The sequence below is a fragment of the Haliaeetus albicilla genome, chromosome 1, assembly GCF_947461875.1.
Source record: "Haliaeetus albicilla chromosome 1, bHalAlb1.1, whole genome shotgun sequence".
Lineage (NCBI taxonomy): Eukaryota > Metazoa > Chordata > Aves > Accipitriformes > Accipitridae > Haliaeetus > Haliaeetus albicilla.
The window spans coordinates 73,844,192-73,863,177 of record NC_091483.1 but is presented as its reverse complement, the minus strand read 5'-3'; positions in this window follow the sequence as shown (position 1 = coordinate 73,863,177).

Here is an 18,986-nt window from a genome sequence, read left to right as displayed (position 1 = left end):
CCTCTTCTAGTGGTTCTACTATTAGACTGAAAATTATAGGATTCTTAAAAACTCATATACAAAATACAATTTATTTATGCACTTCTCTGCTTTGTTCTGCAAAGTTGTGCTGTTGAATGTCATCTTCTTGGCAACACATGCCCACAACAACTTACAGCGGTAGAAAATAATCTTGAATGCTGTTGTTGAAACAGAATGCAGTCATGGTGTTGACTCCTGCTGGAATTCTGCTGGAGCTCAGCAACATCACCACTGAGCAATACCTCTGTGTGCTGATTTTCATCAGTTTTACGTGCTGTAAAATTCAGCTTCAAATTGATCCTCATCTCTGTTAGAATAGGGATTTTTTTTTCCTATTTGGCTATTAACTAGAGGGGTAAAGATAAGGTAAGTGACATTACCTCCTTAAGGCTATAAATGTCTTTTTAGAATAAATACAAAGACTGAACATAATGCATGAGTCTTAAATCACACAGAGCCTGATGTAACTACCAGTGACAGCTGAAATGCATATGCTCTGTTATATGATGCTATTAAATAGCAGTAGAAAGTTCCAAATTTTTAAGAGTTACAAAAGTTAGAGAAGCCAGAAAGTCCTTCAGGGAAGAACTTCTAAATATTTTAAGAGTATATTAGAAATCAGAATGGTGAAGGAGAAAGCAGGGGAAGGAGCACAGCACATTTTTGCAGCACATTGAAAATTCTCTTTCTCTTAGGGGATATTTTTAGCTTTTTTTAAACAGTATTTTCTATCCATAAGTAAGCTAGGATAGTGTTTGTTTGGCTAAATATTTCACTGCACATATACTTCAGAGTCACCTTTCCCTATGTATTACCTGCCTGATGAAAAAAACAACCATTGACCTTGTGGCTGGAGGCAAGGGTGAAAAAACAACTACATGTAGATTAAAAATATTTTTCTGAAGCACACTGAGGTCATGCATTTTAAGTAACTTATTTCACATTTCAGAGCAAAATCTGTTCTATTTTCTTCCAGTGTTTTTTGCAGAACATCTACATGTAAGTAAACCCCAGACTAAAACTATATTGGCTTGAAGTTAACAGCTTGACTCTCCAACCAATGTGACCACAGTGCAGTAAAGTATTTGATGGTGAAATAAGGTCTTTTACTTCATTCTTGGCCATTTTTATTTCTGTATGTTTTAACTGTCGTAGCTGAAGAATGTCTGTCATTTTCTTCATTAAAGATCATGGAACCATTTTTTTTCCTAAAGGAAATTTGTATAGATTAAGTCATCTGGATGACAATCTTGGCTTTGGGTTTGATTGATGAGGAGTACAAGTAATGTGCACAGCTATGTGGATCCATTTCATGTGCTTTGAGTTTTAACTCTTTGGAAAGCATTGTGCCTGTTGCCTATGAGAGCTTATTCTCTCACTTTTTCTCAGAGTTTATGTGAATTGTTAATAAATCAGCTGATAAACTGTGCTCAATAACATGCAGAATATATCCTGGGCTGGCAAGATCAGTGAAACTTTTGGAGGTGAACTGACAGTTTTCTGTGGTTGGTCTATTGGAGCACATCTGGGGTGTTCAAACACAAGGTATTACTGTCAATTTGGGCATGGTCATTTCAGGTGGGGTATGCTGACTGCCCTCCGGAAGGACACATGTCCTAGGTAACACAAAGCATCCAACAACGTTGTACGTGCATGTGCTTGGTAAATCCTGCACTTAACTGTCTGTAAGTCAGCCCTGACTCATACTAAGACACCCACATGGAAAGCAGAGGCAGATGGTGACTGGAAATCATGTATCATCCCTTGGTGTGGTGACTTAGCCAGGTCAAAAGATGCCTACACAAAAGGCCCTTCTTTTCCATCCTTGTTGGAAAGTGACTAAGAAGCCAATTTTGTCTTCTTCTAAGTATCTATGGCTACTGCATGAAGCATTCAATAGAATAGAATAGAACAGAACAGACTAGACTAGACTATTTCAGATGGAAGTGACCTACAATGATCATCTAGTTGGAAGTGACCTACAATGATCATCTAGTCCAAGTGCCTGACCACTTCAGAGCTGACCAAGAGCTAAAGCATGTTATTAAGGGCATTGTCCAAATGCCTCTTAAACACTGACAGGCTTGGGGCATCGGCCACCTCTCTAGGAAGCCTGTTTCAGTGTTTGACCACCCTCTCGGTAAAGAAATGCTGCCTAATGTCCAGTCTAAACCCCTCCCTGGCACAGCTTTGAACCATTCCCACACGTCCTATCACTGGATCCCAGGGAGAAGAGCTCAGCACCTCCTTCTCCGCTTCCCCTCCTCAGGGAACTGTAGAGAGCAATGAGGTCACGCTCAAGTTGATCAGAGGTTTCCTGGTGTTTCGCCCAGTGAAACATGCTAGTGCAAAGAATCTGCCACAATCTTTTTCTTACTAAGGATCTCCAAAATGCATTGTATTGTGTTTTGGGACTTTTCAATAAAGGGATTTCAAGTAAGAGAATGTAAACAGAATTTATCATGAGATGATAACACCAAAAGGAATAGCTGTGAACAGACTGGAAAAGAATTTATGTATGTGACATTGTCTGCTCATATCTGGTGCATATTGTAATCATCATTATTTTAATTATTCTTTTCCTTTCTACTCGACAGGACTATCCATTATGAAAACTGTTATTGTTTCAATAAGAATACAAGTTGTTCTGAGTTTTGGGAAGCAGATTATAGCTATTGTTGCCGGTTCCTAAAATGCCCGTTGGGCATTACTATTTTCTTCAGTAAATAAAGAGTTTAAAACAATAATTGTTATTTGTTAGAATGAACATTTTTGAATCCCTTCTTCTTGTCCCTATAGTGCAGGGCCTTTCAGTCAGCATTTTCTATTTCTAGCTACTAGCAGCATTTGCAAGCTGAAAATGCTTTAGCAGTCAGGATATGAAAATGAGAGATGCCGTAAGTTAGTAATGAAGGAATAGTTGATTTTGAACTAGTAGTATTTTCATCATCTGTAAGGAACAAGTGTGGGATTTGTAACAGCCAAAACCACCAGTACTGAAATTGAAGGCCAAACTCCTTAAAGCAGGAACAGGAGCAGCCATTTCCTCTGCAGATCAGGCATTCTAGGTTGTTGGTAATGGATACTACTGAAGATGGTATTGGTAGTGGTATCACCTGTCTTAGCCTAGATTATCAGTCCTGTGTGTACCCAGCTCTCCTTGATATTGGTGGGAACTAGGTACCATAATATCTTTGAGTATTTCAGCACTTGGGGATTTCCACTCAAGCCTGCGAGCCCTCTGGGCAGAGCTCTTGCCATGGTCTGAGGAAGTTCCTTACATAGGAATTGTGACTTGCCAGACCTTTGAAGTCTTTTTGTTTTTAAAGACATCAAAACTTTTCTCCTTTGGAGTCTCTCAAGGGATCTTCTCTTCTCTTCTCTTCTCTTCTCTTCTCTTCTCTTCTCTTCTCTTCTCTTCTCTTCTCCTTCCTTTCTCTTTTCTTCTTTCATGACCAGTCAGTCATTCAAACAGAATTAGAGGAAATTAATTGCACATGGTGTTAAACTGCAGGAGGCCAGCTCAGAGAATTTCCATTATTAGTTTAAAAAAACCAGCCCCCCAATCACTGTAGCTGGAGCTCACTGCACTTGAAGTCCAATTTCATAACTATCTGATAACACTCAATCTGAAAAATTGCTGGCATATCTGTCATGTTATGGACCAATTTATGAAGGTCTTTCAAAACACAAAGTTAATCTACAGAGCCTTGCTGTCTTTGACTGTACTACAGTAAATAGTAACATGGCTTTAAAACTAAATTGTTCACCAGGACACTATCAATTTTGATGCTGCTAACTATGTAACATAATACTGATTTTTTTTTTAATTGTCGGCAGAAGAATTCAGAAAAAGATAACAATAAAAGTAGGCAAAAGAAACCCAAAACCAATCTCTGAAAAAATAATTCAGTAAATGGGTGTATCTTCCCTGGACCTGACAGCTGTTTTCTGCTAGGTTACACCCCTTCTACATGTCTGAGCTCAGAAATTGTGATCCACAGTAAGCCACTGTCCTTAGATAGGATTGTGAGAGAAAGGGAAGGTTGGAGATTCCTCTTGCCAGAGGAGAATCCCCATTATTTCCAGCCTGTCTGTGGATGAACACCATTCCATAAAGCTTCAGCTCCAAACATCATGTGTGTCCTGGCATCTATGAATCATCTCTGCTCCTCTGAGATCTCCAGTCTCACCCTTTGGTTCCGCTTGTCTGGTTCCATGCAGGCTCTGTCCAGAGAAACAGCACAGAATGACCATACTCTTAATTTCAGGGTCAGAGGCATAGATACGTGCAACAGGTGGCCTGGACACCTTCATTTAGCTGGGTAGTTGAAGCAGAAAAGATTGACTCTTGCAAAGAGTGATTCCACTCTAGGAAATACCCCCCCACACCTGCAGAGTCTGGGGGCCAACTGGCTGCAAAGTGGCTTTGGAGAAAAGGCCCTGGAGGCAAAGGTAGCCAACAGCCTCCTGGGCTGCATTAGGCAGAGCATTGCCAGCAGGTCAAGGAAGGTGTTCCTTCCACTCTGCTCAGCACTGGTGAGACACATCTGGAGTGCTGGGTCTAGTTCTGGGCTCCCCAGGACAAGAAAGACATGGAAAGACTGAGGCAAATCTGGTGAAGGGCCACAGAGATGATCAAGGGATTGGCACATCTGTTAATAAGGAGAAAGACAGCTGGGACTATTTACCCTGGGGAAGAATCACGGGAGATCGTATCTATGTGTATAAATACCCAATGGAAGAACTTAAAGAAGAGGGAAACAGACTTTGCTCAGTAGTATCTCATGAAGCAATGGGCGCAAACTGAAACACAGGAAATTCCATTTAAATGTAAGAAAAAAAATGGTCAAACACTGGCACAGGTCACCAGTGGAGGAGGTTGTGAAGCACCCCTTCTTGGAGATATTCAAAACCTGACTGGACACGGGCAGGGCAACCTGCCCTAGTTGGCCCTGCTTTGAAGAGGGAGCGTGGACGAGATGGTCTCCAGAGGTCCCTGACAATCTCAGCCATTCTATGATTCAGTGTGGCATGGGATAGTTTTGAAGTCCAACATGGGAAAACCTTAGTTAATCTTCTTCTGTATGTATGGCACTATTTTACCTTGCCTTCCTTTCCTCCTACAAGTGGGAGTAGCAAAATAGCTGTCCTTAGTGTCAACTGAAATGAATCTTATGGATGCAGGATGGATTTCTGGTCTCTCACTGGAAATCTCCTAAGAGGAAGACAGAGCAAAAGTCATACTGCAGAAAACTATTTCCGATGTAGTGTGACTATGCTTGAAAATAAATATTTTATCATATTTGTAGCTCTCGTGCTCAGAGCAGCATTTTAAGGAGTAAGAATACTAGTTTTAAGAGACTTTTTTAAACACAGAGAACATCATCTCAAATATGCATATGGACACAGGTTTTCTACCTATTCACACTCAGTAGCACTCTACTTCATAAATGCTCCTTTTATCTAGTTAAAGAACAGTGAAATACTGTTTGTCAAGAAGGGGTAACGCCATCCAACCTGTATAACCACTGCTCAGACCACAAGAATTCCTCGTAAGTGTATACTACAACTAGTCTTCCACTTTTGGTTTTGCTTTTTGTGTGTGTGTGGGGGTGTTTGTTTGTTTTAGGAGTGCTTTTCATATGCTGTATTTTCAATGCAAATGTTTTCCACAATCTAGTTTAAATATTTTGTCTTTTACTGAAAATATGTGAAGTATCTTTTACCTCAAAATATTTTATTAGTTACCAGTTCAGTATATTGACAACAAAAAATAAATACAGGGCTTGTCATTAAGCTACTTTGAGACATAAATGTGAAAATGTATATTTTATCAATTTCTTTAAAAAGAAGACTTTAACAGTATTTCTACCTCAACACAAGTTTTCTTCCATGTACTTTGAAGTCAGAAAACTGCAGCTGTTAAAATCCGAAGCATCATAAAATCACTTGAAGAAAAATATTTTCCATACAGAAAAGGTAGCTTAAATTTTTCATATCAACTGGATGAAAGCAACGAAGCAGGGATTTATAAAGTCTAGTATCACAATTCTATCTATCTGCTGTGTTTCTACTACTGAAAAGATGACATACGTACTTCATAAGTTGCATTTAATTCCAGTGTACAATATCACTCTTAAAGCTCCTCACAGATTGCAATGAAGCAGGAACTGGGATAGAATATGTCAGGAAAATATCAGGGGAAATACATTACTCCGTTGTTATTGGTATCAGCTGTTGGCAGTGTGAAATCCTCAGGGAATAAATGTACCCTCAATGTCTCTTTCTGTATTATTACACACAACATACAGGTACATTAGTTACACTGTCTTTCTTCAACACACACCATGTGGTATTCGAATACCAATTAGCATTCTACATTAAGCAGAGAGCATCCTGGGGCTGCCTGTATTTAATTATTTTAGTGTGCCATTCTGTCTGATTATACGTGTAGCTGTTCAATTTACCTTGTGACATATTCTGTATGAAATGGTTAGTGAAGGTAGTCTTCAAATTAAACACCATCCCTGTGGGTAACAGTACCATAATATGAATGACAGAAGCAGATATCATAATCTCCTACATAGCCTTACTCTTTCAGCAGGTGTGCTTCTGAATACTCACACTTTCCTTGTGTGTTTTTATATTTCTCTGCTCATGTCTCCTCACTGGGTATTTGTTCATTTGGAGTCTTCTGGTTTTACTTTCCCTGCTTTTAAAACCCAAATTGCATGTAGTAATAGAGCCTTGTACTGGTGCACTTTCTCCATTACCTCTCTCAGGACAGATACATGAGGATCAGTTTAGTCCCTCTGAAGCTTCATTGCGGGCTTCAGCAGGATGAGATTCATTACAGATGTCCCAGGTTACAGTGACCTCTGGTTTTGCCCTTGAGCTGGGGGTGTAGCACCTGTGACACACCACTAGTGCATCGGAGCTACTGCTGCAGATGGGTGTATAGAGAAAATAAAACTGAGAAAGTAAATGAGAAAAGGTTTATGGAACATACCGCAGAGGGTGAATTAAGCTTCTCTTGCTTAGAAGAAATGTAATCTTTAAGTGGAGATAGTCTTCACATTAACCTAACAAATACCTTTCCCTAAAGGACTTTTGCATGTAGCTTGGAAAAATTCTTAACAGCTGGCAGGGGAAAATGCCAATACTCAGTAGCATCTCTGAAAGATGGTCCTTAAGGGCATGTCTCCGTTGATGTTAGACTTACTGAGTCTGTGCTCAGAGCAAGCTGGACACGGTGCAGCTGCAGCTCAGGCACCAGCATCACGGACCAGCGCTGCGATGGGGGATGAAGGGGACCACAGAGGATGGGTCCATGTTGACCTCCTCCGAACCACCCAGCCTCACCTCCAGGGCCCCAGGGATGCTTTCCAATCAGAATGCTTCTCCAGTTCATCCAAATTTGTGGGAACATTATAATTCCAACAAAACTCACCTGGGTTCCTTTCTGCCACCTTCCTGACACCAGCTATCCTCTCCCTTCCCTGGCAGGCTGGTTATAGAGCTGGGGGTCCCAGAGTCCCAGGCTTCCAAAGACTGACAACCAGGAGCATCAGTAAGTACATCCTATATTCCTTGGGGAATGCAACCAGAAATGTCACTGTGTAGTTCCCATATTCCTGTGGGAATTCCCTGGAGAGCAATTTTTAGTTCAACAGTAAAACACTTACTGCAAGGAAGAACATTTTTAATTTCTTTTTTTTTTTTAATAGAATGATACAGAATGTCACTCTCATAATGGAAATAAGGTTTTTATTCCCTTCACCCCTCTCTCTCTCACACACACACAAACACACACACACACACACACAGAGTTTGAAAAGAGAATTGTTTCAAACTCTTTAATGTGTTTGTAGAGGTAAAATTACCTGCCCCGCCTGACCCCCAAAAGAACAGACCTAAATCTCAATACCGGGACTTTGTGGCTGATTTGATGTTTATACCATTTCTGTCACTGGAGGTGACATGAAAGCTCCTCTCAGTGAGGCAGAAGTGGGGCATGCAGCAATTTTACAGCATTGAATATATGGCCTGAGAAAGTGAGTTCTGGCATAGTGAGAATCGGGTGTTCACTCAGGTCCACTCTTTTCTTCTGGCAAAACCTTTCCTTTACAACCAAAGCAGACAATGAACAAACCAGTTACTCATGCCATAAAGAATAATGCTTAGGTGACATAAACTTATGTTGTAAACCTAAAGGTCTTATGGTTAAAGGGAAGATAATGATGTTATACCATTAGTCAGCACTATGGAAAAAGAATGAAGCACTGAAAAGTGTCCACAGACTAATCTTGCCAGGGTGTTTTTGGGTTTCCTTTTCTTATAAAAGCAAAATCCCTATTATTTAAAAAATGGCAATATCATCAAAACTTCCCTTTTTTTTTCAAATTTTCCCATGTTGTTCTATTCACTTTTAATTTTTATTATTATTTCATAGAAGTGCCTTTTTAGTGGTAATTAAAAGAATCCTAAAAGCTCTTTGACTGAAGGTTTTGGCTAAAAATTGTAGAAAAGAGAATGAGAAAATAAAATCCCACAAAACAAACTGGATTCACTTTAATTTTTGCAAAACATAAATGCTTTGAAATCGTCTTCCAAAATATTTTCCATACTCTAGCCTCTTTTAGTGATGATGATAGTCAGCTCTGTATCAGTTCTTCACTTAACTCAGATTAAACCATTCCCATAGACTTCCTTATACTGTCTCTTTTTTTGTACTCTTGTAGAAAAACAGGGCTACAGGAATACAAATGGCTATAGGAAATACAGTGTAGCTACAAACACTTGCTGGCCAACTGCTTGAGATAGCTGTGATCAGACACATGAAACCTGGTACAGGATGGCAGCCCTGTTCAGCTGGTAGCAGGTACTTGTCCTACCAGGATTCATCTGGGGATCAGGCTATTTGCCCTCAGCTTTGCCCCAGCCTGAACGTTCTGGCAGTGTTTCTCACTAAACTCGGAAGATTACTAAAAAATTAGGTTGCATTGTACAGTTTCTGTCCTTAATTTCTCATTCGCAGTTTTCTTTCTTCCCGTTCTGCTCCTTTGCCCACAGTCTGTATACATTTGTTTATATTTCTAGCCATTTTCTGCATGTTCACCCCAGAAATGCAAGCTCAATATTGCTTTAGTTGAACATAAGAAAAGGACACAGTTTCATAGACTTGAAACTGGGACCCTGCTTCCCCAGCCACATGAGCTGTACTAGAACTGAGAGCTGCAGAGAAGTAATTCAGCAGAGCTCTGAGCTTCGAGCAAGACACAATGTCCTTTTTCACCTTTTTGATTCTTTAAGCTTTCCTATCACCCTCAGTGCTTTCCCCAGCTTGCCAGGGCATTTATATTTTACAGGTTTTCCCACAGAGTTATTTACTGAGTAATGTCTTCACTGAGGATATTTAACTTTAAGTCATAAATGGAGACTTGTTATTTTTATTATTCTGTAAAAGCCTTTTGTCCACTTTGTTTAGCATCATGAGCCTTTGCCTACAGTGAATTCCACTAGCACTACAACCAAAGTATCACAGCCAACAACTCACATTATACGTGAGCCTTGAATAAGGCTGTGGACTAAGCCATGCAAAGAATCAGTGAGTGGTGTTCTTCCCTCCATTGCTTGCCAGCATTATTTAAAAGCAGTGCCAGAGCATTTTTCACTTAAACCCTATAAATATAGCTCTTTGAACATGTTCTGTTGTTGATTTGAAATTTAAACATTTCATTTAGCTTCCCATTAAAACAAAATCTCACAGGCTCCTCTGAAATGTAACATGCTCTGAGGCAGCTTTCCATTGTGAGGGAGAGTAACGGCTAAAAGAGAAGATTTTTCTTTTTTTTTTTCTAAATTGAGAGTTGGAAATTATTTTAAATGGCATTGTTTACTGTAGTGAATAAGTACGAGCACTAAAAGGGTAGTTCTGCATCCAATATACTCTGGCAACTTCTGCTTTAAGGACTTTTTTTTCTGAATCACTGAAATGAAAGACAGGATTGCTACTGATGGAAAAATGAGTGGTACCATGCTCTAAGAGCCTGTCCCAGAGCCTGCTGAAGCCGTTGGAAAGCTTTACAGCAGGAAAGAGACATGCCTCCACTGGGTCATTGGGGAAATACATCCGGAGAAGGGCACTGAAATCTGCTGGGAAGATCCTCGAAGGGGATGAAGGTCTGCCCATCTCCAAATAGTGCAGGAGGAGCCAGGGCAGTAAGGGAATTTGGATCAAGGCCATGAGGCAGAACAAAGACCTCTGCCAGGTTTGCCTTCCTCCTGTGCTGTGCTTCTGTTGTCTAGTCCAGAGCGCGCTCGTTCTTCTTCATAAAATATAAATAAGCTGCATTGAACGTATTGGGTTGGTTTTCTACTGAAACTATTCCAAATCCTGCATCTCTTCTTTTCCCCTTCAAAACAGATCCATCACAATTTGAAACCCCCCAATCTTAAAGAGTAGACAGGAATTTCTTAGATATAGTAGTCTCCTTTTCAAAATGGGTGTTCACTTACAGCTGCTATTATTTGCCTAATTTCCCTATTCCCAGAACAATTTATATATCCATCTTGTGTGCCAAGATACAGTGAATGAGCAACTGCTTATGCTTTAATGAGTACAAACGAAATTAAAAGCCTACATGCTGCCTCTTGTTTCAAATTATATCGTGAGCAGAGACCATGCCTTTCTGTATTGGGAGTCCTTCTGCCAACTCAAACCCAGCTTCTAGTGAACTTGAAGTTGTGGTGATAGGAACTCAAGCAAGAAATTGTGGAGAAAAAATACTATTTGAAATAAAAGACTGTGAGACTGTGTAACTCACCTAGTAAGACTCTGTTTTCTTTAGTAAGTAGCTCACTAGCAAGTACTGTTGAACAATGAAGCCATGTATCTCTATGCTTGACATTGAAAAAAAATTAGGATTTAAGATATTTCTGCTATATCTAGGGAATGCTTTTCAGAGTTATAATGCTTCCAGAATGGAATTTGTTAAGATGAATTCAACTAAATTTGAGACATCTAAAAAATCTCTATGTTAGCTACCATTTCTCACACAAATGCTTCTTCCATCTGTCCTTCAGAAACAGTGCTCAGAATGACAAAAAACTCCTTATAGTTTTTTACTAATTATAGAATTGTATGGCAAGTATTTTACACAGCCCTGTTATACAGCTTCACCCTGGAGAAATACTAGAAAGCCTTTTGAGAACATTTCCCACAGAAATGGGTCAGAAAAATGACCACAGTAACAGTAGTTGATATGGAGAAGGAAAGCTCATCCACCCCAAAATGAATGGAAAGCATTCACTGCAAAGAAGGAGGGCCCAACTTGGTTTGAAATTCAACTGGAAGTTCAAGAACTCCTACAGCTAACTGCTCCTACACATAGCTGTGAAAATAAATGTAACTATTTTCAGTTTGTAATTGGTACAAGGCAATCAGGAGCTCTTGGCAAATGCCAGGTCTTGAAGTTGAACCATTGCCATGGACATACCTGCTCAGGGTCCTGAGAAGCTGAGCTCAGCCCGCACAGTTAAGGCCAAAAGTTGTTTGGCCCTGTTTAATTTAGAGGTAGAAGTATTTTCATCTCTGATTAAAGCAGGAGAGGGAGAAGGGAGAAGTGCAGAGGGGAATTGGTAGTGGATACCTCTCGTGTTTTACAGTCTTTTCTTCTAATACAGACTGGGCTGGCGGTTTCAGGAACACGAAGTCTTGAGAATTACTGCTTTGCGTACATATTACTTAATGAATTGCTCAGATGGACTAAATGCATACAAATGTTTAAAAATATTTACGTGCATCTGGTGTGTAAGACCAAACGTATTTAATCCCAAACATTTTGGAGCACACCGCAGCTCTCATTAGCAGTGACATTTCCATTCATGCAAAAGAATACGTAATTATCCAGTCAAATCTAACCTGCTCACCCTCATGTACAGTTCTCTTCTGCCAAAGAGCTAAAAACCGAAGGATACCTCCCCTGCGTCGCGGAGCTGGAAGCAGACTGTGTTTTTAAACAGCCAGCCATCGCAGCCCCGGTGAATCCAACAGTTCAAATTAAGGGAGCACATGACTTGCTGCCTTGAATATAAGCCTCCGTCGGAGGAAGCCTCATTTGAGAACGAGTCATGGGCTGAGAAATCCCCTGGGCGCGGGGTCGCCTGCGTGACTCCCTCGCGGGGTCACACGCAGGAGGCGGCGGCGCGGGGCGGTGGGCGCACCTTTCCCCGCTCCCCCCGCAGCAGCTGTCATGGGAATGATCAGCTGCCTATTACATGCATGCATGCACTTCCCTGCCTCACAGCACACGGCCGTAATGCGCTCCGCTCACAGGGAAAAATTTATCTCCCTAGTTTGGCGCAGAAGGGCAGTACCCCCTTGCCAGGCAGCCCCTGCGACCGCCAGGCAATTAATTGAGCAATTTTCCCTGCTTTGTTGAGGGCAGTGGGGAGGGAAGGACAAAATCTGCACCATCGGTAGCAAATTTATTGCAGGATGAATTAAGAAGCACAACCGGCCTTCGGGGATTATCATATTCACATGAGCATCAACAAATCAGGGTCCACCAGGCTCCCTAGTCATCCCAAGGAGCGGAGAAAAGCATTTTCTTCACGAGCCACTTCCTCGGAGTAGCAAAATGCCTCCTATCCCTCTCCTTTTTTTCCCCCCTGTGACCTCCTTAGCAGTAATTCATGCCATATAAAGAGGAGGGGGCCTTTTAGGGGTAGTGTGTTTTTTGCAGTAACCTTATGAGACAGAGCTGTTAAGAGGATGCAGCGCGCACGGAGGCCCCCGATAATGAATTACAACTGAGAAAAAATGGCTTGAGTGGGAACTTATTTGGAAAGCAGCGAAAGGGGGATATTCCTTTCCTCCATGAACTGAGATGTCCTGGGGGCCTATGAAACTTTGAAAAATAATCCCTTTTCATAAAGCAATGCTGCCTAACTCAAATCGAAAACAGATATAGGTGTACAGTAACACAGATCTGCCCTCCAAAGGACATGGCCTGAACGCAAAAAATGGAGATCAAAGAAAACAGCTGGGCATCTCCAGTGGCAGGCACACACCCTGCCAGGTATCTGCTGTCATGAAGTGTACTGGATGGTGACCATACATCGTGGGATAAGGCCCATAAACTATCTTTAGTGTAGGAAATTGAGCAGAACATGTTTAAACTGCAAAACCAGATGATATTTATGCTACTACAGCTCTGTTTGCACAGTGTAACTATTTTTTTTTTTTTTTTGGAAAGCAGAGTCATCTTGTTGGCCTTTTAAGTATTAGAAAAATATGGCCAGGTATATACCTTGCACTTACTGGATAGTAGGATTTTGACCTTTCCAGGGATGGGAAATTGTTTGATTCACCGTCCTGTATTCACCATTTTATTTAAATTACATCAACATGAGCAGTCTCCATGATCAATAGACAGCCTTCTGTTTCCATATATAGTTTTAAAATCAAACAAACCCTCCTGGGCCCTGTTCACATATTTCTATTGACTTCAGGGGAACATTAGTCATTTGCCTTACTGGAGAGCTGGCTTTCACGTCATTCTGTAACTTCGGAAAGCTGTGAGGCAGAGACAAGGCAAAAATTGTATCAGTCCTACACTTTGTCCTCACAGTTCATTTCCACAACAGTGCACATAGTATTGCTACAGCGTGCTTTTCCAGGGAAAATGAGAGTTACAGGTGTGTGTGTTACGCGACTGTTGTTAAAGTTGTGAAGTATAGCTGTAAATCCTAAGTTTAAAAAAATAGCACGTTCTTTTTTGGGGATGAAGTGCATAAGCTATTGAGTGCCTGACTGTTTCTGCACACACTTTCCTTAATGATGGGAGTCCCAGCTCTGCAGATTACAGTGATCTTCAAGAGCTCTGAGTTAGCAAAACAGCATACTCCTCCACTAAAAGGGCTCAAATCTGGTGAGAAAGGAAAATTTGTGATCTCGGCTTCCCTTGATTTTTTTTGCTGTTAGTCCAGAGCCAGCAACCTCAGAGCCCAAAGAAACATGTGGTTTCTGTCTACCACGATATGCGACAGACCAGTCATGGCCTGTTCTTATCACCTTTGAAATTTGAAGGGTTTGACTTTGGTTCAAATGAATCTCTGTTTTTTGTAGGAGGGTTTTTCTTTTATTCTTTTCCTCCCAAATGCTCAAAAGTAGTTGGCAAATCCTGCTGTTACAGCAAAACAATAAGGGACCGCATGTTTTGGGGTCTGATCCTGGAGCCAGGGACTTAGCCAGGTGTTTGAAGTTATCATTTGTGCAGTAGGCACAGCTGATGTGTATGGTTGATTTTGATAAATCCTCAGAGCTGTTGAATTTTTTTCTCAGCAGCCACATAGAGCTTTGGCTTCTGGGACACCAGGAAGCTCTGGTAAGGTGGAGGTTTCCTCTGGTCCCGCAGTTCTGTGGACCGGTCCCAGAACCAGGGCAGGACATTCACAAAGGGATCAGTGCCCACAGTTAGAAATGCCCAGCCTGCTTTTGGTGATTCCCTAGTTCGGACCTCTTTGGTCTGCAAAATTTGGCAGCTAACTGCGTGTGGTCTGGCAAGTCAGTTGCTGCAATGTCCTCCTGTCCAGCTGGGAATGGGCAACACAGAAAACAGCAAGAAAAGACGTTTTTGGAGATCAAGTCCTGCCACTTGTTCTTGGTTCTCCCAGCACTCTTCTGCTCTGATTCAGGAAAAGCAAACCAAGTAAACCCCCAAACCCTCCCGAGGCATTTCAGGGAGGGAGAACTCTTCGGCATCCACAAGCTGCCTCTCATTGCACAGTGATCCTTAGGCAGATAAATAAGAGACAGACCGTGGCTGTTTCTTGCTTGGTTCCCGACTTTTGCCCTCTTGTGCACTGGGGCACAGACATTAGAGCGGCAGAACATTTCCATTCCTATTCCTGGTCTTGAAGAAATCATAGATTCCCTTGAAGAAATAATTGCTTCCATGGAAAATCCCCACATGCAGACCAATTGCCTGATGTTATCACGGCACAGAAAAACTTCAAATATGTACAACCTAAATTCACTCTTTATTCAGCAAACACACTGGAAAATACTGATACAAATATTAATGATTGCTCTTTGAAGACTGTTCAGCAGGGAAAGAAACATATCTTATAATTTAATTTTTTTCAAAACCGGTTTTACCAAAGAAAGATATATCTCAGTTATATTTTATTTAAAAAGATCCTTACCTAGCCCCAACACCAAACAACCTCACGTGGGTACATTTATCCAGAGAGGTCTTGACTACATTTGCATGGACTTTTGAATTCTGCTAATGTGTCTAAACAAGATATTTTTAGCAGTCCCCAACCTTAGGTCCAGAGCTGCAGGTTTTACGTCCTATGAATTGATCCCAGGCTGCAAAATTTAATTTGGGGTTTAGAGACTGTGATATTAGAAGAGTAACTTACAGAATTTGCATCTGGACCTGGACCTACAATCAGATTTTGAAGGTCATGTATCTCTCCTTTCCCTTATTTCTAAAATTTTGAAGAAAAGGGAGGTTCTAGCTTACGATGTAATTTGGGAAGGTTTGACCTCAGGTGACCTTTGCCACATACTGTTAAAGAGCAAACAGGGCAGAAAGGCAGAAATGGTTTGTTGCTCAAAAATGGTGACTCTGTATTAAGCTTCATAGGTTGAAAGTCCAGGCAAAGATGTGACAAGAAGCCAGTTTAAATACAAGCACATAGGTGTGATATGTTCTGAGGGCCAGGTGTGACTTGGGAGCCTGGCAGCTTTGTGCATGTTGTAACTTTGACATTGTGGATGAAGAGAGACAAGCTAACAGAGATTACTGATAATAAAGCCATGAAAAGGTATGGCTCACAGTGTTATTGCTCCTATGAGACATGGCGAACAAATGCACTATGAAGGATTACTTGTGTAAAAGGCAAGTGCATTATTTGTGGCATAGCCACGAGCAGTTTAAAAATGCACTTATTTTGTCTTGGTACATCTTTACTTGTAAGCATTTACCTTGTAATAACCAGCTCTGAACAATGCTCCATTCTCCTGCTTTTGTGTATGAGGAAGAGGTTAAAAGACAGAAAACAATAACCAGCTTTCTCCTCCTCTTCTGCAATTAGTTGCTGCTGTTATAATTTGCTGTTAAAGAGGCTCTAAGCACAAACACAACCCTAAGGATCATGAAGAAAAATATTCTTGTGAGAAAGTATATGTGGCAGGCATAAATTTTTAAAACCCAGATCCGTGGCTTATAACCAGGCCAAGTGGTACTGACATTAGCAGAGCTCCGCAGGCAGAAAACCAGTGCAAATTCAGCTGTACAAATTCTCCTTTTCTTTGTCGGTCATAGAAGTAAGATGTACTATCTACCTTTGTTACTTCCCTGAAAAAAATCCCTGATGGGATAAGGGCATGAGAAGTTGAGGGTATATCTGAGACAAACATCTGTTTCTCATGGTTATATTTCCCACGAAAAACATTATCAAAAAAGTTTGCAGTATATATGCGTGCGTGCAGTGTGTGCATTTTCACTTCCCCCCCTACTAGCCCACTTCTGCTCTTGTCTGTGTTCAAATAGGTCCTTACAGCAAGGGAGGGCTCTGTCTTGCTTAGCCATTGATTTGGAAAAGTTAGGTGTCAAACCTAAGATAGCTATTTAGGCTTACTTCGTAGTCAGTGGACCATAAATAAGTGCCTGGAAGACGCTGGAGGAATTGTCCTCTGCAGGTGATTTCACTGACTGCAGAAGGAGCTTAGGTAACCTGCGAGAGGAGGAACGTACCTAGCAGTCAGCCAAAGACAGCAAAGTCTGCTCCGAGAGGCTTGGCTGGTATTCTGGTTATACACACAAATAACCAAGTATATACAGATGACTAGACGAGCTTTTTGCTGCAACCCTTCTCTATGCATAGAGCTTAGCTTCAAAAAAGAACTAAAAATTGCTATGAATATATTAAAATCTTTGACCATACTATACCTCATTTTTGATGTCTGCAGAGGAAAAAAACCCCTCAAACCTAGAAGTGTTATTTAATGAAAAGCTATTTAATGTTGGATACATAAGAAAATGTCATTCATTTTAATAAAAACTGCAGTGATTTTAATATAGTACATAGTCCAAAATCTAGAATGTTAGACTAAGTATATACAGCTCTACCACTGCATATAATTTCCAGTGCTTTTTGAGTATGTATTAAACATTTATCAATCAGTATAGCATTAAATAGATATATTTAACTAAATATTTATTATGCATATGCAAACACTTGATTGGTTCAGCAGTATGACCAGCATGAGAAAATGAATTCCAGAAGATTACTGTGCGATGCGTTTCTAAAAGGACTACATTAAAGGAAGAACACAGAGTTACAAAATACCGAGACGTTCCTCCTTCGTCCCGGTCCGTGTGCCCCATGCGAGGCCACGTGGGTCAGGCAGCAGGTTTATAAAAGTTTAGCACTTGCTTGCTTGGGCTGGGTCACTGGGGCATCCCTGGGTCAACAGCTCCTAGGTGTGCAGAAGAGGGCTCTAAGGTCTGCTCTCCGTGCTATAGGTTGGAGTGGTCCTACTGATTGCAGTGTGCAAAGAATCAGGGCCCAGGATTTGGTGTGGAAGGCAGGCTTTAATTTTTGGCGTGAGTGTGTGCACCAAGAAGAAAATACCCAACAACCCAGCGTACTCAATATATCTGTGCATATCAAGCTCTTTTTTGCAGACTGCTTTTTCATGCTTCAGAAATTCCTGTTCTTTATAAATTCCATTCCATTTTACATGATCTTAAATTCCTCTTTGGCCATCTTCTAGTTTTTATAATGCAAAGCAATGCTGGGTGACTGTATGTTTCACATCACTAAGTCTATTTCATTTGACACTTCTTTTTCTGTGCAGTTCCTTAGATGCCTTAACATGTTGCTCTCTCCCTCCTGGTATTCTCTGTCTGCTTAATGCTCTTTTCTGCTCCTTCCTGGAGCTTCCTTAATTGATGCATTTGGGTATTTGTTCCATTTAAAAAAAAAAGAGCTTTGACTTACCAATTTACAGCACTTCCACTGTCTCATGTTGTGGGGTATTGTCCACTGCTTGCTTTCCTCAAAGATAAACAGAGTGAAATTAAAATGTGTCTCTTTATCAGACAGTAATGTGATTTCCTTAAGCATGGCTATTCTGCATAAACTTTCTGAGGGGTCGCCACCAGCTTCAAAGGATTTCTTAATAAGCACACAAAAAAAGTCTGTCTGGGTTCAGTTCCTGTCATGTTGGAAAAAGATGTGATCAGTGGTGGATTCATGAAGCAATATTTGCTTTTAGATTAAAGATGTGTTTAGATTGGAAGTAATTTCTCTGCAGCCCATGAATAGTGGGCAACAAACACCACTGTTACTGTGAGTTATTTGGAAGAGCTCTGAATTTGGGCAATGCCTAGGAAAAAAGGACTCGATTCATGAGTGGACTCTTCCAATCCTACTAATAATCAACATTATTCATAATAAACTTCAATCCTTAAAAAAAAAAGGCAGCGGTTTCCTCAAGCATCTGGAGGATGGCTCCCCCAGACAGATTGCAGTGGAAAGGCAGCAGCTGGAAACCGGAGGCTGAGCCTGTGCTTAACCTGTGAGCCCGGGACGGAGGGAGGCAGCAGGAGTTCGCCCAAAGAAGAGAATCAGCTCCTGGGCCAAAGGTGTGGCCGAAATTCCCAGACAGGGTTGCCCGTGCCTGGCGGGGACTCCCCAGACACGTGTCCCCAGCCCCAGCAGGGATGGAGGAAGAGGAGGAGATAGAGGAATAAAGACGGTGCCACAGCAAACAGCCTTTTCATTTCTCTCAGCTGGGTTGGGAGAGAGAAGCTAAAAACCCACAAAACCCAAACAAGCCCACCCTGCTTCCCCTTGAGCGGGTGCGCTGCTCGGCAGGCTCCTGTGGGTGGGCTGCCCCGGCACAGATGGGATGCAGCAGACTTGCCCCCAACCCCAGT